Source organism: Zonotrichia leucophrys, chromosome 1A, assembly GCF_028769735.1.
Source record: "Zonotrichia leucophrys gambelii isolate GWCS_2022_RI chromosome 1A, RI_Zleu_2.0, whole genome shotgun sequence".
Lineage (NCBI taxonomy): Eukaryota > Metazoa > Chordata > Aves > Passeriformes > Passerellidae > Zonotrichia > Zonotrichia leucophrys.
In genome coordinates this window covers 36,629,875-36,653,028 of record NC_088170.1, presented here as the reverse complement: position 1 = coordinate 36,653,028, position 23,154 = coordinate 36,629,875, and the positions used below count along the sequence as shown (strand labels likewise).

Here is a 23,154-nt window from a genome sequence, read left to right as displayed (position 1 = left end):
CTTAATTTATAGTAAACATGAACCCGTTTAAAATAAATCCCTGAATTTGTCTTACAAATAACATTTAAGTGTTTTTGAATTAAAGAGATGTTTGAAAAACTGTTTCCTATCAGAGATGCTATTTGTTTCATTTCATGCAGTTTATTCATCTTAGTTGATTGGAGAAAAAAAAAAAGCCTACCCAAGCTAGTGAGAGTAAACCCTGCCACAGTACTGTGCTGCTGTAGATTTTGCAACATTTTTTATTTGGAGCCAACCTCCACACACATTATTTACAATAACTATTACATCTTAATATAAAAATAATTTGGGGGTTACATGCTGTGCAACATCTTGAGAAGATAATTCTGAAAGCAATTGGCATTTTTATGTGCCTGATTTCAAACTTGTAATTGAGCCTGATTTCTTTGATCAAGGGGAATGTACCCATTTTGTCTGAAAAAAAATTGTTGAACTGGACACTCAGGCCCCTAATCACTATAGAGAACATAGCCCTGATGATTTATTTAGGAAGGAATGATAAATATACATATATATAATGTTTATGTAAGATGTGCATGGATATCTATCAAGTAGAAAGGCAACTAGTCTCATCCTAAAAGTAAACAAGCTTTGATGTACCATGTAACTGTGGAGTTGTGTACTTTTATAAAGAAAAACAGTTGATGAATTCCTTCATCTTAAGATCACATGGAAATATAACCTTAAATATCATTGACTTCTTTAAAATGATTGCAGCCCCTTGTCAGAAATTGTTCCTAGAAATACTTAACCCTCCATTTTGTGTTTCTAAGTAATATGCTGGATGAAAACCACTCCCTCTCTTTTTGTCAAGCTCCTTGTCAGCTTGCTTCATCCAGAAGAATGCAGGAGGACTTGTAGAGTCATAGTTTGTCCCTTCTTGCCATACAGAAAGGAAAAAACATCCCTTGGCCAAACCATATCTGCTATTCCTGTATCACTGTTATCAGTGAAAGGAATGGCAAAGTCAAATGACTAATCTCTTCAGCGATTAGCAGCTTCTGTATGTAAGTATCACTCTACAGTTCTTTTCTCCAACTGTTCTGAGATAATTTCAGATTACTTTAGGCTTTGGCTAATATGTCTTCCATTTTTTACTGAAATTAGAATGCAAAATATCATAGTCACTTTTTAAAGCATGCCTAAAAATGTTAGGAAAATATTTCTTACAGGAGAACAGCCCTTACCAGCACCCTCAGGAAGATCCAGGCTGTCAAAATGAAAATATTGGTGTCTGCTTTTGTCAAAGAGCTCAAGCACAGATTGGTATTGCTTGTGGTCACTGCAGCTACATGAAAAAATATCACTGTACACACACTACACATGGAAACAGAAATTCATTCAAGCTCCAGATGGCATATTGATATAGATGCACACACTGCTACAGCCACATTTCTGTCTACAGACCAGCAAACTCTATTTGGAGCACGTAGATCGATTCTGAGGTACAAACTGAGAAAGGACCTGGGGGTTAAGAGAGACTCCACAGTGGCTCTTTTAGGAGGCCTTCCTCCCTCAGAAACCTTGGCCATATGCGTGTTTTGCCCTGCAAATACATACCTGCAACAAAGGTGGAACACAATTCTCTGACATGTGGGATCCAGCTTTCCTTGCCTGTCTTTTGAGCAGCATCTTCCTCACTGCTCCTGGACACAGAGAGTGCTAGGTAGGTCGTCCAAGCAACTGCGTGTTCCTTGGAGGGTACCTTCAGTGAGAGGGATGCAAAGGCTGGACAGTGCAGTCTGCATCGGCACTGAGGCAGAGCGTGTGATGCTCGGCCTGGGGTCTGCTTTCCTGCAGGACCCTGGAGCTGGCAGGGAAGCATGGGGAGGGCTTTCCTCGGTGCTCTTGTTTCTAGGGCGTCACCAAGGACCATCTGAGCTCTTCCAAATCTCCTACCAAGACTCAGACATTGGCAGGATGGGTGTTTGCAACCCTAGAGTGAAGGACACTGCATTTGACACTTCCACCTGGAAGAGGTTTGCTTTGTTACCCACTCCGGCTTTTCCTGGTGGGAGCAAGACTTACTCTAGGGCCATTCTCTGGTTCTGAGAGGGGTAGAGCACACTCTTCTCAGGCCACCCATGGCACAGGAGGGGACAGGGATGGATCTGTGACCACAGAATGGATTGCCCTCCTGCAGTGAGGCTGAGAGCACCATGGGCTGCAAGGGTGCAGGCATCTATGGGCAGGGCAGGATGAGGATGAAGGCACGAGTTCCTTTCTATTCAGGCTGATTTCACGTTTCTTAGCTTCCAAGGGGCTCTGAGAATAGCAATTAAAGCACCGGGCTTAATTGTGGAGTATCCAATTTGGATATTAGCGTTATCTCTGCTCTCACTGCTTTCTTTTCCTCTGGATCCAATTCTGCTGCCTGCCTGCTGGCTGGGTGTCCGTTTCTTTCTTCTCATTATTACTATTTTATGGTTATTGTTAATACATTTTTTTTTAAAGCATTCCTGCTCTCGGTTGCTTCCAAACACGCGGGTCGCGGTCCGAGAGGGCGCCGGACGCAGGGAGCCCCGGGCGGTCCCCGCGGGGCTGCGGCTCGGCCCGGCCCGGCCCGGCTCGGCTCGACCGGAGGCACAGGTGCCGCCCGGAGCGGGCTCCCCCTTCCCCCCGCCGAGCCGAGACCTGCTCCCTCCCTCCGGCAGAGGCCAGGGCTTGGTCTCCCGTTGCCCGTGCTGTCCTTCCTCCTCGTCTTCTGCCCCCCTTTTCCCCCACTGCTCACTCGCACAGCTTCCCCTCCCCGCCCCTCGATATCTCCCCCTCCCCACCATTTTCCGCGGGTATATTTAATTATTATTAATTATTAAGCTGCTTTATTAATTCACCTTCCCATGCTTTCCCCACCTCCGGGAAGCGTTCTCGGAGCTTTTATATTGCAGAGGTTTCTTTTTTTTTTTAATGTATTTTTAGAGTGATGCTCTGAGCACTTCCATCTCCCCGCCCCTCATCTCCCACCCGGGCAGTACCAGAGAAGAGAATGAAGAAGTTGAGCATGTCTGAGGCGGATCAGCCTTGCAGGCAGAGAGGGGGGCAGTAGCTACTCAGAGCAGCCCGAATGCTTGAAGCAGGATTTGCTGGTATGTATGTGGGTCTGGATTTTATGACAGCTCTAAGTGTGAATCTTTTACCGAGCGACAAAGGAGGGGGAAAGAAATAAATATCTGCGGCTTCATTAAATAAATGCCTGCATAGCTGTAAGCCCTGTCCGGCTGTGCTGGAGGAGGTGGTGGTGGGGACACTCCCAGCCATCCACCCACCCCTAGAAAAAAAAAAAAAAAACCCAAAAAAATCCCGAGCCGAGCCCGGAGAGCGGAGGGTTGTGTCGCCGGGGCCGAAGGAGGCGGGGGCCCGCGGCAGGTGGAGCAGCCCCGCCGTGCCCCCAGCCCCGCGGCGGTGCGGGTGCGTGTGCGCGGCGGGCAGCGGAGCCGGCAGCACTGCAGAGGGGTGGGCACGGCCCTCGCCAGCCCTCGGGGGCTGGGCCCGGGGGTGGGCGAAATGCTGTGCGTGCATGGGGAGGGGGCCGCGGGGGGGGAGCCGCTTTCTCTCCGCGATTCACATCGCGCCCGCTTTCTCGTCTCGTATGCATGCCTATCCCGGGAATGGTGTAGTCAGCCCGTATCTGAATTATTTATAGACTCGTGCCAGCTGTTTTTTTTTTTAATTTTTTTTTTTAAATTCAGCTTGTGTGCACTATTGGGAAATGCGTTTTGCCTTCCTTTCTTCTCAATATATTAATGTCTTTGTTGGGGAGCGTTTTCTATCCCCTTCAGATCCCTCTAATACAGAATTGATGCTTATTTTTCCCTTCAGGAAGGGGACGCTTTGAGGATAATCATGCTTCACAGAAGAACGGCACCGACCTCCAGTTGCATTAAACACAACCTCCTCCACTAGGGCTCCAGGAAAAAAAAAAAAAAAGAGAGAGAATAATTATAAGAATAATCATTAAAAAGGCGAAAGGAATGCTTACTCTGGAACCTGCATTTGATGATCCTCACCACTCGCGCTGAATATCCTCTGAAGTGATTCTCTCCAGCTTTTGAATTTGCACCGCTTCAAGACGCAAGATTGCCACAAAGAAACCTCTATTTTTTTTTACAGCCAAATAGGATTGTTTTTTAACTCATTCCCCCACATTTGCCCCCGACCCTTATTCTTCTTATGTGGATATGCAAGCAAGAAGAGGAGACTGGACATTCCCAACATGCTCTCTCCCTTGATCTGTCCGTCTAGAGGTTCTGCTTCTACAAACCAAGGTAGGGAAATTCCTGTTTCTGTGGTTTTGCTTGCAGCTCATTTTGATACGCGGGTTTGCCCAGGGAAGATCACTCACTGTAGAACAAAAGGTTTAGAGATGCTGCTTTTAGAAGCAGATAGAGGGGAAAAAAAAAACCCAACATTTACCAGACATGTTGATTCCCTCTTGGCTCATCAAATAGGACATGAAGAGAAGGCGAAAGGGTTTGACTTAGGTACCAGGTTGTGAATTGGGGGAAAGTCCCTTGTGATTTTTTTTCGGGGGGGGGCGGTGGGCAGGTGGGGTCGGGAGAGACACCGTAGGAGGAACACGGCTTTGGAAAGGGGTGAAAACGAAAATAATTTTCATCCATCCACCCGCAAATTGCCTCCTCCTTTTCACTGGTCCAGCGGCTCCTTGCCATGCTTTAATGCGAAAGCAGAGCCGGTCAGCAACAACAGGACGTAGAAACCCGCTTGTTGCCGGGGAGGGTGGTGCGTTACCAAAACCCACGCCGGCTCTCGATCGTGAGCGGCCTAACGCGGGGGCCGGGGCCGGGGCCCGGGGAGTGGCCGGGGCCGCCCCTGGCACCGCGGCAGGAGCCCGCCCAGCGCCGGGGCCAGTGCGCCTGCTTGCGTGGAGGTGGAGGGCTATTTTAAGTCCAAGCACGTCAAGCGACTTAGCCTGAACCTACGAGGCGCTGTATTCAGGCAACTTCACGTGTTTTAATTTATCCCCGTCCCCCTGGTGCTATCAGCGGGCATCGTGGTCCCTCTTCGCCTCGCCCCATCCTTCCCCCTCGCCATCCCCCGCGCCTTGCAGCCCCTTCCCCAGCCCACTCGGGAGGGATGCAAAATGGCTATCGTGCCGCTCGGCTCTAGATACGCGAGAGATACCGGTGCATCCCGACCGTAACGTGACATGTGAGTCTTTCCGTAAGATGGTGGCAAGACAAAGGGAGCCGGGGGGTGCGGGAGCGCCGGGCACAAGGTGTTGAACGTCTCGGGGTTATTTTAAGCCTCAGCCCGTGCCCGCCGCGCCGCTTCGCCGGTCACGCGTGGGTGTGCGCGCCCCCACGCCGGGCGCGGCGGGGGCAGGGGGAGCTGCTGCACGGCCCCCCCGGGGCGGACCCCCGGCACCCTCACCCGCATGGCCAGCCCCCCGCCCAGGCTGCCACAGCCGCCTCTCCCTCCCAGACCGCAAGGCTGGCACTGGGTGGGGGGCGGCAAGAGCAGCGGGAGGCGCACCCCACGGCAGAGGGAGGAAGAGGGGGGTCATCCTCCAGCCCCGCTGCGGGGTGGGGCAAGCCTTGAGGCGCTCGGAGCCCTTGGTGCATCCCGAGCATGCCGAGGCGGGGGCGCGCCTTTCCTACCACCTCCTTTGCCTGCATCCTTCCAGCAGCTCCTTGCTACATTTCTGGGGGGTTTTGTCGGCCTATTGTTAAAAACCAAGAGCGGTTCCGCGTGAAGGGGTTGAGAGCCACCTTTCCTGACATATTCTGGCTGTGCTTCTATAAATATCTAAGGCTTCCCAGGGTATCCGCGCCTGGATCCTCCCTGCCTGAGCTCTCCCTCCCTCGCCGCAAGTGGGAGTAGAAAGTTTACCTGTGCAGAGAGGAGGGCGTGTGGGAGCCTTTCCCCCGTTTTCCGAAGGAATTTCTCAGGCCTCGCAGCTCCTGGATTTTCCCATGACCCCAGCACCGGACTGGTGGGGGATTCTAGCCCCCTTCCTCGGCCATCGCTTACCCCCGAGAGCCCCTAGGAGCACAAACCCGGGGGGATGCACGGAAAGGGGAGGGTGGGCTCAGTCCCTGCCCCTCTGCCCCCTACTCTGGGTTTTGCAGGCACATCGGACGGCAGAGGGGAAGATTTCTCGGGTGCCAGGCGAGGGTGGCAGCCGTCGGCAGCGGGGCCAGGCTGCCTGCTCCCCTCGGAGCGGTGCCCAGCTCTCTGCCCGCCGCCTGCCAGCCCTGCCCGCGGGGCACCCGGCCCGAATGGGGCCGCAGCCGTGACCAGGGCCAGGCTGTGGGAGCCAGGAGCACTGGCCCACATCCTCACTCTTTACTGCCTTTTGCCCAATCTCTCTGGCTGCTGCCTTTACCTGTGACTTTTCCTCATCTTCTCTGCAAGCTCCAGTATGGGCAAAAGGAGATGTCCGCTACCATTGCTTTCCCCACCATCAAGCACAGCTACCTCGGGCTTTGCAAGCAGTGCATGGAGGCAGCTGATCCCTCCTGCGCTGCCCCTTGGGCAGGCAGGAAGGGCCGGGTGTGCAGCACTCCCAGCTCATGGCATGCTTGTGCTCTCCCACACCCCAGGGCCGTGGGGAGCAGAGCAGGGATACAGCACCCTGCCATGACCTGGTGTGCCCCAGCTGCAGCTCTGCAGAGCAGCAGTTTGTTCGTGGGTGCAGGGTGCTCTGCAGGAGGGGAGCTGTGGGTGTGGGCAATTTTCAGCTGCTCACCCACGCCGCCCCAAAGCAGCAGCTCTTGTTGCCTCCGTTTATCTTGCTGTTCTCTGGTCCCTCACCACACCAGCTTGTCTCCCAGCCCTGGGTGGAGGTCTCAGAGGGTTGGGACACAATGGAACAGGTTGAGGGCAGAGTCGGGAAACAGCCCAGGGATGGTAAGATTTACTTGAAATTCCTCTTGGCTCAGTCGTTGTTACACAGGTAACAATGCAGATCTCAGCAGAGAAAAGGAAGGAAGCATGGGGAAAGCCACAGCCCCTCTTCCCAGGGACCCTGGGCTCTGATCTGTTGGCACACCTGCTGCAGCAGCCAGTTCAGCCTGTGTCAGTGCTGGTGCCTGTTGTGATCCCTGTGCCAGTGAGACCATTGCTGAGCAGAGGAAGGTGTCAGCAGCAGCACCCAGCCGTCCTGTTCTGGGCAAGGGTCTCAGGACACCAAGATCGTTGGCTGAGTTCTATGTTGCCTCTGTACATGCCTGAACATCATGCAAGAGATCACAGAGAGGTGGAAAATACAGAACAAGGGCAAAAATCCCAAGCTGCTACCCCCATCTAATAACTGATGCTATGACTTGTTATATCCTCATTTTGGATTTTCACTGTCCCTGTATAAAAAGTCTATCAACCTATGAACAAGCACCCGATCCCCAAACCCTAACCTACAGGGGGAAAAGGTGAGGGAATTAATTTATATTTCATCTTGCTGGGGCTGTTTCTTGTGCTTGGTTTGGAAGAGGGCAGGTGCTTCTGGCACTGCTCGCTTCCAGTGCCAGAGCTGTGGAGCTGTGCTTGGATTCCCACACTGGACTCACATTGCCTGGGTTGGCACTGGGAATCAGTCTCTCTGCAGCACCATGTGGGAGGTCTGGATTTGATTCCTGGTGCTGTTTTTCATTCCCCCAAGCTGGCAGAGGGTGGGAGCACTGTACAGATAGCACTGCTTGTATCTGCAATGGGCTCCATTCCACATTCCCATCCTGAGGATGCACAAAAGCGGCCTATGAGATAGTCCAGACTGAGATCTGGTCCCCTTCTTGGCCTTTAGGGAGGCCACAACTCTTCCCTGCCTGTTCTGTACTTAGCAGCGTGGTTTGGTGGGCAGTGGCGAGACAGCTACCTTGCAGCTGGAGAACACGCAGAGGGTTTTTTGAATTTTTACAGTTTTCTTTTTGTAAGCTGCAATTAATCACAAAAAAATTAGATTAGTTAATAGGAAAGATAGACTAGATGATCTTTCTGAGCAAAATGGCTCAGGGTATTGTGATTGCCTAATCCACCATGGAGTGCTCGTGGTTTCCACTCTGCCTGCCATCAGGGCTCTAGGCCTGCCTGACTCTTCTGCAGTTCTGTGATTAGCTCTCTTTGATATTTATTTATACTTGAGAGAAAAGCACAAAGTGGTTGGAAGAAGCAGGGCTGATCAGTTGTCTGTTACCCTCATCTGTCCTCTGTCCACCCATCCACAAGAACTCTTTACACCAAAGTGAGTCAACTTATTAATGTCGCTTTGCTGCAGTCAGACAGACTCGCTGCCGCCTTGGGTACCTCCCTGCGTAAAATGAAATGGCAGTTTGAAGATCACAGCACTGAAATAAGTAGAAGGGGAATCAGAGGAAAATAAGATATTTGAAGCTAAGCATGGCCCACCTGCTTCTACTGCCTTATCCCTTCTTATGAGTTTTGTCTTTCTGCTTTTTGCTTACAAGGCAAAGCGCCTTGTAATGGGAAGTAGAAGACCCATTTCTCCAACCACAAAGGGGGCTCCACCATTCCTCTGACCTACCTTTCTTGCTTGTGTGTTTACCTAAAGACAGGAAAGAGAAGATTCCTGGCAGGTATGGACTGATGCTCACTCTGGCACAATTAGTGCCATGGTGCTAAGTGCCTGGGAACTAGGACATTGATCTGACCAGGTTAAATGTTAAAGCTGCCTTTCATTTTGGGGAAAAAAAAAAATCCAAGCAAACCCATTCTTTATTGTTCAGGAGCTCATTGCTTCCTTAAACTGCAAGCCACAAGCTCCCAGCTAGAATTGTACATTGGAGTGTGAACTGGTGTGTGTAAAAGTTGACCAAGTGCAGGGTGGCGATCTGTGCAAACCAAGCAGTGCATCTCCATGTGCTTGAGATCACTGCAGAGAAAAAAATCCCCTCTCTATGCACTCAGAAACAAATGTATGGCACAAGGCAGTGTGCAAACTGTGCAAATTCAAATTCAATTCAAACCATGGCTAATTTGGACCTCTAGAGGCAAGGCTGTCTTTTATTCAGTGTTTTCTTGGAAACAGAAGAGAACACTGACTCTGGGCAGGAGAAAGGACAGACTTTTCTTTATAAATTTTTTACATATACATTGCATATGCTTCATGTGAGAAGAATAAAAACACTTCTTTTTCCATACCCAGGGTCACCAAAAAAAGTGAAGAGTGAAAGGGTATGTGTTCTGAGACTCACTGCCAGCTCATCTTCCCAATACAGCTGGTATTTTTAGACTGCAAAGTATGCTGGGTGGCTCTCTTCCCTTTCTAACACAAGCAATCAAAGACCATGTTTTATATCAATATATATAATCTATATATCAATATAGATGAATTGATTAAATATCTCGGGGAAAAGAAATTTTGAATGAGAGAGGTTATTGGCACAACGTGAAAGGGATACTATCCTGATATCTCTGCACCATTCACTTCATATACCTCAAACCCCATCCACAGGGAAGGTTCAGAACTGAAAAGAGCCACAGAAAGTGGCTGAGGTAAAAGGTTAGATTGCTAGCTCTGAATACTGAAGATGTTTCTGTATTCCCAAAGCACATACAGTATTACTAACATTGGTGTGCAAGGCTGTGCTGAAACATGTATAGGAAAGAAACACTCTAAAGAGAAAAATGTGAATTTGATCTTCATGTTTTGTGGCTTATCTGTACTGATTGCTCCTCCACTAAAACAGGTGCAGGGCCACCAGGTTGTCTGGCCTGAATAATCCATGGGATATTATTCTGCCACTACTGCACGCCCCTGGCATTTTGGGGTTGTAGGTGCTCACCTCCAGTTAACTGTCCATGGGACAAACTTTTAAGTTGCCTCTCAAGGTAGCAGTCAGCCTAGTCTGCTTTGCCTGTGTATAGCTATTTAGTTATGGAACAGTTCTTGCTTACTGTACTTCCAGTTTGCATTTTCAAACATGGATCAAGGAATTAAGCAGTGTAGCTACCACCCTCCTCCTCCAAACCCACTGTCCAGCCCATGTGTGAGCTCTGTACACAGAATACAGATTGTATACAATCCTTGTTTGTTCAAAGCAGTGAAATGATCTGTCTAGAACCTATTTACAGATGTGGTTTAGCTCTGCTTAGGTAACTATGTTCTGTTTGAGGGCAGCACTTCCAAGAGAGGGAAGGACTGGGGGGAGTGTGCAGGAGTGAGCTAAGATGATGATCACAGAGCAGAGAAAACAAGACCTGTAAAGAAAGAATGAGAGAGACCTAGGGAAGCTCAGTCTGGAGAAAAGACAACTGTGGGTGGATCCTTAGCTGTCTGCAAATACATAAAAGACTGTTACAGAAAGAAGACAGGGGCCAATTATTCTCATTAGTCACAGAGGACAGATCAGGAAATAAATGACTTTAAGATGAAGCAGAGAGAATACAGATTAAACATCAAATTAAATGTTTACTGCACTAATGTTTTAGTGTCAGTAGAAGAGCTGATAAATTTGGCAGATTAGCTGTGACTGACAATATTTGAAGTTAGATGTAGGTGCTGAACTATCAAGATTTTGTATCTAATAAAGTCTGTCTCCAGTGAACCTCAGATCATGATATTTGCATGCCTAACCAAACAACTTTGGAAGAAAGATAATGAGGTTGATTTGTCCTGTGTGCAGGAGGGAGAGACTGTCCCATTGGAGGAACCTGATTGGGTTTGCCTCTGTGCAACAAATCTAATATGGGACCTGTAGGAATCAAAATAATGGTGTCAACTGGTGGCACAGCTTGCATGTATCAGGAGCTCCCCAAAGATGCCTGCTTTACAAAACCTCTGGTAGGCTGTGACAGCTCATACTGTCCAGGGGACTGGCAAGAGCTGCAGTATAGAAATCGGGCAGAAGAGGCTTACAAACATGTCTTGTGTGAACGATGCTTTAGCATTTGCAAGCACAGTTCTTGAATCCTGGGATAAGTTGGGCTGTTTAGATTGAGACCATGTTCTCTTTCATTCAGAATCCTCACCTGTCTGTAGCCACTGCTTTCAAGGCTTTGCACTATCACAGCATCTGAATAGCTGCTGTGCCAAAAACCTGATTCTGCAGGGGGAGGGGAGGTTGACCATCACATGCTGAGAGATGTGAAAATTCAAAACTTGCTATTGCATGATGTCATTCTTTTGTCTTGCAAGATGAGACAGTTTAAAAACACCTTCTTTTTACTCCTCTTTGCTGCTTCTAGAAGGTAAAGTGGGATATGGGCAGCCGTGAGCATTGTGATTTCTGAGGATCATCGTTCCACTAGCCAGCCTTCACAGTCACATCTCTTTGTGCTCTGAGTTGGAGGAGCTTTCTGTATCTGCTTGGGGTTTGGATGAACAGCTCTGGCAGTGAAGTTCTGTGAGGGATCTTCCCACCTCGGGTCAGTAGAGCTTCCCCTTCCAGAGGCTGAGATAGCTGGAAGGGTTGTTTTGGACTTGTGAGTTTGGCCAGCATCGGGAACGTGCTGTGCAGCCTAAGGCCTGTTCCAGTGTAAATCCTCCTGTGCATCAGCAGACATGGTGACTGTGGAGCAGCCCTGCTGGTGGATTACACTATTTTAAAATAGAGTGACAAGCATGTAATCCTGGCCTCTGGTGTTTTTTTGTGAGAATTGGGAATTTTCTATACAGGTGTCCAGGACACACTCTGACCCAAATGGAGGAAATGACACAATACACTCTCTTATTATACTTGCATTTCACTTTTTTATTTAACTTCTTCACCTAATCTCTTAGTTAAGGTTGCCATGCTCTTTTGGGAGATAATATTTACAACTCTCTCACATGGATGTGGTTTCTTGCATGTATGACCTCTGAAGAATTCGGAGGAAAGGAAACAAATGTAAAACTACTAAATCCACTACTTCAAAACAGACTAGGAGGTGAGATAGCTACTTGAAGCCAGCTGAGGCAGATAAAATCTGGTGTCACCAACCTGATGATAATTTACTAGTGCAAATGCCATGTCCTACATCACAGATTGCCTAATGAACAGAAAATTGTTTTCAAGGCATAAATATAGGTATAGTAGTCTCATGGATATCTTAAGATTGCAGTGGTCCCATGCTGTTACCTCTGGCTGTGGGCTGTGAGCAGGATACAGTGGGGCATGAGTAGGTCAGAGATTGAAGTCTGTCATAACAAGGGACTGTGGTTTCCCTGTGTCACATGAGACTTCTGCTACTCACAGCTGGAAACAAGGTACTGGAGATACACAGTGGCTCTTTGGAATGTGAAAGTTGAAGGTCCTAAATCAATACCATCTGGAAATGAATTGCAGAAGAACTGCTAGGATCCTAAAGCCAAGGGCAATCCCAGCTCTTCACAGCAGTGGTTTTGAAGCCTGTGCAGTGAGAAGAACAGCTCCACTGCTACATGGAAAGGTGTCAGGGTGCTGCCACCTGCCCCAGGAGGAGGATGGAGGAAGGGTTGCTGCTGTAAATTGGATGCTGGCTCTTTGTGCCAGATAAAGCAGGGTGTTGTTTAATTGTACACAGCTGGATTGCTGGGGAATTTCTGTCACAGGGCTTTGCTTAGAAATGCATTTGAAGTGCATTGTGGCAGAGGAAATGCACTAGAACGCACTAACTGGCGGCTACTTGCACGTAGGCATACGCTTGTATGGAAAGCACACGGGAAGGATCTGCGTGTCCCTGCACCCCTCTCTCTCCTCCTCTATAATTCTCTATTATTGCTGGCTGCTGTAGCCAGTGGCCTAAGTATCTCAGGGGAGATTCCCTCCTGTCAGACGTGTGTTTCGGCAGAGGCAAGATGAAACATCAGAGGCTGACAATCCCCAAGGGAGAGTCTAATGAAAGCGACAGAATGACATAATCTGTTCTCATAGTCTCTCCCTTTCAGCTCTCCACGTTTTTGGTGCAACTTGAAATTACCCTCTAATTTATTACTGAAAAAGTGACTATCATATATAATTGAAATTATATAGATGGTGTCCTGAAGTGTTGGAAGTCAAAGTAGAAAAATCAGCGTGGATGTGGTCTGCAGTACTGTCTTTCTGGAAGGAAGCTTTTAAGACTCAGTCTGAAAGTAACAGTGGTAAATGCCATGAAAGTATAAATAGAATCTCAAGAAGGACATTGCAATAATTTCATTAAGTGATGGGGCACTAGTATCCTAAATAGGAGGAGACAAAAATTAAGTAGTTTAGAAAAAGAGGATAGCTGTGGGATGGCTGCCTTGAAAGATAACAGTGGCTCTTGAAGAAAGCACTTTGAATCCTTGGTTTGGAAGTTTGTGAACTTTCAAACCAGGGATTCAGAGAGAGAGCCAAGGATCATGCGTTAACCATTTTTAATTTGCAACATTTCTATGTAGACTAAAGGGGCACCAAGGCTGTCTGAACTTCCGGACTCAGAGAACTTTGCAGGATCTGAATGCCTGTACCTTGGTGCTGTCTGAAGCAGCAGCTGGCTGTCACAGAGGGTATCATACATGAACAACCCTTTCTGCACAATGGCCTTTTCTTACTGGGGGGCATCTCCTGGTTTCAGAAACCAGGAGATGCATAGATGAGGGCTGTTTAATGACATGCCTTGCCTTGATAGTCTCCTATGTTTTTTTTTGTTAGGGAAGATTAATTCCTGATTTTCAGCTTTTGATATTAGAGAAGATGATTAATGTTTTTGACAGAAGAGGTTTGGAAACGGGTTAACTGCCCAACCGACAAAAAATAGTAATTTCAGAGGTTCTGCTAGTTGTGCACTGAGCTTAATTAGTGTGTTTGATGTGTTTTCATGAAAAAGCAGAGAAAATAATAGCTAGCAGCCTGGTGGGCAGAAAACTAACAGGGTTTTGTGTGATGCATCCTTATTCTGCATACTTCGAAGTGGGGACTTGTCCCTGAGGTTGTCCTAGCCAAGATGAGGGCTCAGACTACTGGGTCCTCTGCAGTAATGCTTTCTCAGTTGGAACTTTTCCAGTTGGAACTGTTCTACTTTATATAAATGCCTATTCATTGTGCTGGAGAAGGAGTGCTCTAACGACTGGGCTGTGGAGGTAGTTTGTTTCTTTGGCCCAATATAAAGTAATTACTTATAAAAAGAGAATTTATTTCAACCTGAAAGAAATAGAGGCACAGGCTCTGTAGCCCAGAGGCAGTGGAGTCCTCTGAGACATGGGAGACATGGGAGCTAATTCTTCCTCCAAATTAGTCAGTGCAGGTTTGTTCTTGTTCTGCTTTGGATGCATTTGTTTTTTCCCGGTGACATGAAAACAAAATGTTTCATTTAGCATTGAGCTCCAGTGCTGATTCCAGGTGGGGAATAAAGTGACAGGAGGAGGTGAATTCCTGGGAAACAAAGACCTGATCCTCAGGCAAGTGCTCCTAAACTAAGGAGGAGGGATGAGAATATGGACTCTGTGACAGAAAACCAGAGTTACTGCTCCAATGAAATTTTTTATCGTTTCCTATAATGTGCAGGTAACTCTTTACAATTGTCTGCAGATCTTTAAAATCACTTGGGATTTTCATTCCTGCAGTTCATATCCCTCAGTATATCCCCTCTCATCGTTTGTTATACATTTGCTTTTATAAGCTTGGTGAGATGTTTGACTTTCATATGGAAAGGGGAGTTTTTCCAGAAGTGAACACTGGCTGTGGGAGACTTGTTTCCAGAAGAACTCCAGGGAGTCAGTGGAGAAAAAAGCCCTTCAAAAGTGGTCTTTCTTTGAAGGGCAGTGTAGAGCAGGAAGCCCATGGATGTGCTCCAGCTTGCCCTCTAGAAAAGCTAATCCTTATTGGCTAAGGTCAAAGATAGCCTACGTAGATGAGCTTTCTGAAAGCTTTTAATTACCTCTTTTGTTCTGCGTGTATGCATTTTAAGGATGTATTGGGTTAGGAGCTAGAAAAGACAAGAGGTGTATTAAATTATTGCTCTTTCACCACCTAGTTTGGAAAGTAGTCACGTTCCATGAGGAATCCAAAATCTCCTAACGCCTGTTTCTCTGTCGTGTGTCTTGTCCTCTGTAAGAAGACTGTGTACCTGATAGTCCATCTCTTTTTGAACTCAAAGGCCTGGAGATTCCTTAGTCTGTGCCCAATGTAAATGGTTCTCAAACATGATTTGAATTTGCAACTGACACAAATGTCCCCTTAGGTGAGCTGAGCCACGATTTATGGATCTCTCAGACCTTGCTTTCACACGAGACAGTGACAAGCTGGTGCATGAGGTCTGTTGACATGACCAGGTATAGGGATGGTCTGAGGCACCCCATAGAGATCTGCTTCTCTGGATGTTACAGGCTAAGGAGAGATGGGCCAGGGCTTGCTGCTTGTAACACTGGGTCCCAGGACAGAGCTAGTTTAAGAATGACATTTTATTCTATGTCTTCATACATTGTTTCCTTCATGCATTTAGAAGCATTTCCCATCTTCATCAAGGCACATCTTTCCTAAGAAAATACTGCTTGCGTGATTAAGCGTAAAAATCAAACAAAACAGAAAATTAGAGAGAAGGTTTGCCCTGACAGTCTGTGTGCTTTTAAGTGCACAGGGTAATACAGAAATTTGTGTGTCCTCTGAATTTGTGAAGTCTTCTGTGATAGTGCAGTTTGGCCACTGTGGCAGGACCAATTGCAATGTGTGCCTGTACAAGGGTGCAGCTGCAGCCCAGAGCCTGGCTCCACTGTCCCTTCAAAATGGGCAATCTTGGCATTGGTTGTAGATTCAGCATCAGACTGGATTGGCTTTGGATATCTGTTCTGTGGTACAAGGCACAAGGGCTTCCAATATTTATTTGAATCAACTTAATTTTGAAGTATTTTTGTTTATAAACTTGTTCACTGTTGTCACTGGAAGAACATCATAAAAAGCTATTTAGGTACTGTCTAGGCTGTTCTTTCAGTCCCTGCAATGAATGCCGCATTAATGCTTCATGTTAATACAAAAGGTGCTGTTTTTTGTCCTTGTGTCTGATGATTTCCTTTTTTCTCAAATGTTAAATAACATGATTTTAAGGATCCAGCATATTCTTAAACACTTCTTTTCTGTGTAAGTTTTCAGGTGTTTTCTTGATCGTGTAATGTACTGCTTTTCCTGCAGTATGAAACAGAGTGGATATAGAATCTAGCTGACATTCAGTTTTGGGATCAGATTAAGTTGTATCAGGTTTGCTCCCCCAAATCCTCATGGACTGTGCCCGAGGGAGAAAAATCAATGCTCTCTGGTAGAACTGCTTAAAATGACTGTATTTGGCATAGTTGAAATTTCCATCTGAACAAAATTTGAGACTTTTAAAGCAAATTAATTGTGTTTTCTCATAATCTGAACTACTTTGAAAGAGTGATATAAAATGGTTTTAAAGCTGCAGGACAAAACTTGATGGAAAAGTACTAGAACTTGATTTTACGGTCAGAGATCCAGAGGGAGAGGGGAAAAAACATTCAAAACTTAAATTCCCTTTAAAATTTCTGATTTCCTTATAGGATGTCTAAATATTTAGTGGCAAAAATGTTTGGTCCAATGCTCCTCCTGCACAGGACAAACCTATGTGTATTATTTAGTTGAAGCCTTGGGGTTTAAAGAGTTTGTTTGCAAAAGACTCAGCTTGAATCTTGACTTTACTGAAATGCCATGTTTATTACACCAACCAAAGAAATACAGAACTTGGATAAAATCATCTGGAGATTATATGTTGCATGGAAGATTAGAATAGCAATGTAAAGAGAAGGTAAGCTTCAGTCAGGAGGAGGATGTTAAGCTGTGCCTCTCATAACTGGCAGTGAGACATGAAACATTCATGTAAACATGAAGAACGTACTGGGGAACAGCTGTAGGACCTTGAGCAGAACTTGTGGTGTGCTCAGTGCAAAACTGAAGGGCTTGGAGCAGGTGTAATTGGGAATCATCTTGTTGTGTGCTAGACTGGGAAGGTAAAGGCCACGCAAAGCTTTCTCTTGGCCATAGTCAGCTCCCAGTTGGGTGAAGCCAAGATGACCACCTCCATCCTGGTTGATCAGCATTTGGCAGAAAGTAGGTGTCCTTGGTCTGTGCCTGGAGATACAGTCAGGTGGTTTGGATGGGGCTCCTCTGCTTTAGATACATGCCTTGGTCTGGTCTTTCTTTTCAGCTAGAAGCACACTGGTCTCCTGCAGGAGGACCCTTGGGCTTCAAGTAAGTGCAAAGTGTGGGGAAGGTGTATGTGTGCATCTGTGCCATCTCATGTTTTCTGAACATACAAAGGACAGACACAGTTTTGTATTTTTATGCAACCCACTTTTTTTTCCTCTCTCTGCTGAGATGGGTTCTGTTATAAAGATCTTTGTCATGGTGCTAACAACTGTCATGAATCCAGCCAATTCACACATGTTGAGGCTTTTCAAGTGATTTGAGTTGTGCTTAGCTTCCTTTGTCCCTTCTGAGTCTGGAAAGTTAATCAGAAAACCTTCTCTTGATGCTGATGAGGGGGAAGTGAGCTGACAGGGATTATGAGAATAGATTGTGGCCAGAAGACAGATTTATACACTTTGTTGGACTTTCACTGGCTGTAAATTGCATTCTGGTCCTGCTGAAACCTGGACTGTGAAGGACTGAGAGAGCTGACAGGTTTACCTACACTGGCAGTACGTACTCATGGGAGAGGGTGGGAGGGAGTAGCCGTTGCTTTATTTTGGACTTCTCGTTTTTGAAGAGGGAAGCTGATGCTACAGCCTGCTTGTGTGGTGGATGTGCCCCCTTCATGTGGATCCCAGAGCAGAAGGGCAGCAGGCACAGTCAGAGATACAACGTTAAGGACACTCCACTTCATTTAGACACTGCTGAGCCATAGCTGCCTTGTGGCTATCAGAAGCTGGGCTCAGCAGCCTCTCCTCCATGGAGCTGAGCAGCCATGCAAGCAGTGAATCTGTGCTGCCAGGGCAGGCTCCCCACCCACCCCCGCCTTTCCCTTGTTCTTCAATCTTCTTTTCTCCCCCTACAGTCTGGACAAGCCCAACTGCACTTCATTCTACAAGGCCCATCTTTGGGGTAGGGCAGTCCTGCAGGTGGTCAGTGGGGCTGGGGAGGCAAAGCCAGTGTCTCGGTGCCTTTGAACTACTTTGGGAGCTGTTGGAGGCTCTGGTGTCTGGGAGCTGGAGGGGCAGGGAAAGAGTGTTGAAGGAGATTTCAGGAGGAGAAGTTTTGGAGGATGGAAAGGTTTTTTTACCTTTTGAATCCTAAAAAATACTCTTTGCACCCAGGTCTTGCTTCTGTGACTACTTGCTGCTTGAGCAGCATCTGGTGTGCTTTGCACAGGTGTGATGTCTCACAGAAAGGCTTTGAAGTAGCCTCCCACCTCCCCCTCTTTGGAATGAAGGAGGAGGGAAGGCTTAGGCACCACTATTTGGAGGAAGCTGATGTTCAGAATATTGGGAAGGTGGCGTGCCCACTTTGGGGATGTGCCCAGGGAAAGGCAGTGTACAGAAATGTACCTTGGAGTGATGCTTCAGCAGCACCTGCTCAGTGCCCCCAGTTGTTGTCACAGGGTGTGGGTCTCCAGGACCTACTGCTTTTTCTGAGATCAGCAAGGCTGTCACTCAGCAGCCCAGCACTGCTCACCACCAAAGCAAACTGAAGCCCTTTTGGTAGTTTTTGGTGAGGGACAGATGATGGGGACATTTCTGCGAACAATTCATATTGTCTTGTGAATTTAGGGATATGTCTTGACTTTACTCTGATGAAAAACCCCATGCCTTTGCTTTGTGAGAGTATTTCCACTGGAAATCAAAGAGATTTGAGATACATAGCAAGCTAAGCAGTCATACCTCAGAATAGGATTTGGGGATTAACAGAGTGGATAGTGAATTGAATAGTAGGAGTTAAAATCAGACTGTGCTTGGAAAGAAAGCAGAGATGAGAGGTACACCCCTGGAAAGCAGTAATGCTAGAAATGACACTGGGGTTATCCTGGCTAGCAAATGAGATGTGCACTCACAGTACAATGCGGCAGCAAAGAGGCTGATGTGATTTCTGGATTGCATAAACAGAACTGTTGTGTCTTGAAGCAAGGAAATGTTTCCTGCGTGTTTCTAGTCATGTTTCCTTCAGGAGCCTCATCTGAGTGTACCTAGTCTAATTTCTGGAGAACTTTGTGCCCCAAAGATGGCAGCAAATTAGAACAAATTCAGTGGAGCAACAAAAATGATTAAGATGCTGGAGGGATTGATCTAAGAGGGAAGATTAAAGTAACTAATTACATTTAGCTTGGCCAAATGACAATTAAAAGAGAGATGTGATGACTGCCTTAAAGTGTGTGCTTAAGAATGTAAACAGAGAGGAGAGAGAACTAGAGGGAGGGATTGTTTAGTGCTGTTGGAGTGGTTGTTGGTCAGGTGCCTGCTCTGCACTGCTACCAGAGCTGTGTAGGAGCAGAATCAGAGACTGAGAAGTAGCTGTAGCCAAACAATAGCAGCAAATGAACAAAAGAAAGCGCTGAATAGACAGCACAGTTCCTGCTGTGAAATGTGGCAGAGGCTAAAGTACTTTTTCCAGGGAAGTGACTCTTGAAGGTTTGCCACAAGTAGTGTCCAGAATTCTTCTGGGGAGGAGGAAAAGAGTGTGATGTTCCCTCAGAAGTCCCCCCTCTTTGATTTGCAGGACCCTTAGATAATTTCTCCCCTGTCCTTTTGTCCGTGATTGTGTAGTGTTGCATCCATGTCAGGGTGCAGTGTTTCCAAAAAGATAGTTTGCAGGATGGAGTGGGAGCAAGCACAGGGATGGGGCAGATGGCACCTGTAAGAAATGCTGAGAGAGCCAAACATGTTCAGTCTAGAGGAAAGATAACTGTGGGTGGAAACCAAACAGCAATTCTGTAAAGGACTGCTATAAAGAGAGGACAGGGGCCAATTATTCCCTTTAGTCACTAAGGGAATAGTGAAGGAAGTGGGCCCTTGGCTGAAACTGGGAAAACCAGGACCTGTATAAAGAAGAAGCCTGAGTGCTGGGTGACAAGGAGGCCAGGAGGGGTGGGGGAATTGTGATGAATGTAGATGGCCAGGGGTGACATGAGACACTTGCTTATCACACACCACAGGCATTGGGAAACTGATATTGATTCAATAGATTTTCATGTGATTTTGGAGCCTCTAAAATCTTCTTGAGCTTCTGAACAAGACAGAGCTGTAGTGCCTTTTCTTGCAGGTTTTTAATTCATATTATCTCCATCAACATGTTTATTAATATTTCTGTTTATATTTTCTTTGATTATAGATCTGTTTGAATGCTGTCTTTTGCAATGGAAGGTCTGTGGAGGAAATGTACACTTCTTACAAAAAATGCAATGAGGGGTTAGTTCCAACAAAGTGTTGATTAGCTGGGGTTTTTTTTGCCCCTTTGGTTTGATTTTTTTTTTTTTTTTTTTAAGGAATAAAATAGTCTAATTAGTTTTTAAAAAAGTGTGCGATTCTATATCTCCTCTTTTTGACAGGCATGGGAAATTTTGAAGCAAGAATTCTTATCACAGTATTTCTCATCCAGTTGTGCTTAAAAAATTGTGCACATTTTTCATATAAAACCCATTTTCATATGCTTGGCTATTTCATACATGGATGTATTTTATACCTGGAAATGTTAATTTCCTGATCTGCTTTTAAGACTGAGTGCATTTCCAAGTGAAAGGGAGAGGTGATGATAAGAAACAGAGCCATTAGCTGGTGCAGTATCTCAGCTGGTGGCTCCAGCCTCTGTTGGTGAATAGCTGTGTGATTGTGATGTGAAGAGCATCCTAAGCTGTATTCTTTTGTGATATCTGTTTGCAGAGCCATTTGTAAAATAACTGCTCCAGCATAGTTCGCTGTAGGACAGTGACTGTGTCCTGGTGTCACAACTAGTTCCTGCACAATTTTAAGAGGAATTTCAAAGAGTGACAGGAGCCCAGCATCAGAGAAATGGGTTCTTGCTGCAAATTTGTAAGGGCACTTTTTAAGACAAAGGCTAAAGCACTGTGTGCAAGTCTGGGGCTGTGCTGTCCTGGGCTACAGGGAAGACTCGATTTGTGGCAAAGATAGGAAGCATAACAGGGTCCTCCTATCTCACTGTTCCATGAATTGGCTCTTATTTAGTTAGTCAAGAGCTGTGGTCAGTAAAGTCATTTTGCTTCCTTGCCCCAGCAGTTTTTTCCTGCAGTAGTTCAGTGGTTCTGCAAGCCCACCTTCATTGGTGGTTGAAGATAGAAAGTCAGGCTGTCAGCTGGAGTGAAACACAGGCACAGGTCTCCTTCTGCCTTGCCAGCTGCCCACAGTACCTTCTCACAAGCCTAGCAAGCTGGGCTTGGACAAGTCTTAAGCAGTAGCAGGATTTGTCAGAGCCCGTGAGCAAATCACTCAGCCTACTTGTGCTGCTGTGAGCTGGGAAGATGAACACTGTACAGCTGTACTCAAAAGTCACACTTCCTTTTGTGCTTGTGAGGTGTCACTTTTCAGCTGATGATGCCACAGAATCATACTTACTCTTTACTTGGTCTTAGCTTTCAGAGCTCTAGCCTTGGCATTCTTCAGTGATTTGGCACTTACTGAAAGCAAGCAGGCAAGCAAAAGCACCATACAGAGCAGAAAAGCACTTCACAAAGCATATTCTGATGAAGTCAGCTCCTTGAACAGCTGCAACAGGGACAGCAAAGCAGCCAGAAATACAGAAAGGGGAATATGATGGGAGATTTATGAATCTATCAGAAGATCTGCAAGATCTGTGCCTAGAGAAGATCTCAGTGCTGTCTTATCTGTGGAGCCCTCATCCCAGACTTCCAATGCTCTTCAGCCAGTGTTAGATTTGCAGATGTTTTATGTGAAATGGGGTTTTGGATACAGTAAAATCCTATGTCCTCTCAAACAAGTACGGAGCATATTGGTTTTTCACTAGATTTCTGTCATGGCTTTCCGCTTCTTATGCATTTACTTATATCTATTTATGCTTTTTTTGGAAGGTAGCTACTTGGCTCATGCAGTTTGTAAGTCAGTGCTAGTCAGCACTGAGTCAACCACATGCCTTAGACCTGTAGAATTCTTAGGAAGGGCTGTACTCCTGTTGCTGGAGTATTGGATGGTGGTGAGGAACTTGGTCTGAAATTCACTATAGCAGAGCAGAATATTTTTACCTTTGTTAGTTTTGGAAAATATAAAATGTTACATTATAACTAAATAAACAACCCTCTAAATGGCTTCATTCTGGAAATGAGTGGATTTGAACAATACGAAATGATTGAAAAGAAAGTCTTTTTCTTTCCTCAGACTACCTCTGAGTGGCCAAGTTTGACTCTAAATCAGAATGGAGTTGTACTTTTAAACTGCAAAAGCTTTGTCTAAACACAATCCTCTTCCTTTGCAAGGCTCCAAGAAGCCACTGTTTGGGAGCACAGACCCAGCTCAGCTGCTGGCTCAGGGACACCAGAGGTGACATGGACAGCAGTGCCTCTGAACGCTTTATGGGTAGAGTCAGCAAAGTGGGTGTGCAGTGTGCAAGCCCCTGCTAGCAGGTGGCTGCCCTGTGTCCCCTCACCAGGCTGCAGCAGCAGCTAATCAGGTTTCCTGCCCCAAAGGGCTGTGTGCCTGCCTGCACCCCAGCTGCCCTGCTGCATCCTTGGTGCTGGCATTAGGACACACGTGTGCAGGATGTCCTGACCTGCTGCCTGCTCCACAGATGGTGGGAGCTGATTGCTGGAGGCAGCCTTTGGTCTGCCTGCAGACTGGCTTCAGGGATTACATGCAGGGAAGTGTGAGCCAGTAGAACTGCAGCATTGAAGTGCCACGCTCCTGCATGACTTTCTAGTGCTTGAGGGACGTGAACTGCATTGTGTGAGATCTTCGCAGCAGTATGTGTGTTCTAATTTCTGAAGAAGACAATTGGCATATCCACCTTTCCCTTTTCTCTAGGTTGCAGTGGGAGCCAAAGTCCATAAACAGCACCTTTCCTCTAGCCTGTTTCTAATGTTGCTAATATCCATTGACAACATTTTCCCCTGCCAAACACTGCAGGTTGGAAGGATTGGTGACGCCCACGGTGAATCGCTACATGTTGAAGTATTTACTTTACCTGTTGCTCTGTAGAAGCTTGAGATCCAGACTCTGAGGTTTTAACAGCTCCCTGCCAATCAGATTAAATATTTAACAGCAATAGGTTCTGGGCATCACATTTCTGACAGTGTATTTCATGCATCAATTGCTGTAAACGTTGGGAGATTTTAAGC

At 46.5% G+C, this 23,154-nt stretch overlaps 1 protein-coding gene across 5 annotated transcripts in view; it reads left to right on the top strand.

The window, feature by feature from the left end:
* GRIN2B (glutamate ionotropic receptor NMDA type subunit 2B) overlaps positions 1-23,154 on the top strand; it is a 223,989-nt gene that overhangs the window by 11,665 nt on the left and 189,170 nt on the right. The window contains exons 3-4 of one of the 5 annotated variants that reach the window (XM_064702234.1): positions 2,941-3,107; positions 3,841-4,286. The gene's annotated coding sequence lies outside the window, so the exon portion shown is untranslated. Of the gene's footprint in view, positions 1-2,940; positions 3,108-3,386; positions 3,430-3,458; positions 3,475-3,511; positions 3,531-3,840; positions 4,287-4,876; positions 5,191-23,154 lie in introns of those variants that run through there. The other 4 variants (XM_064702235.1, XM_064702237.1, XM_064702238.1 and 1 more) reach the window with 4 other exon arrangements.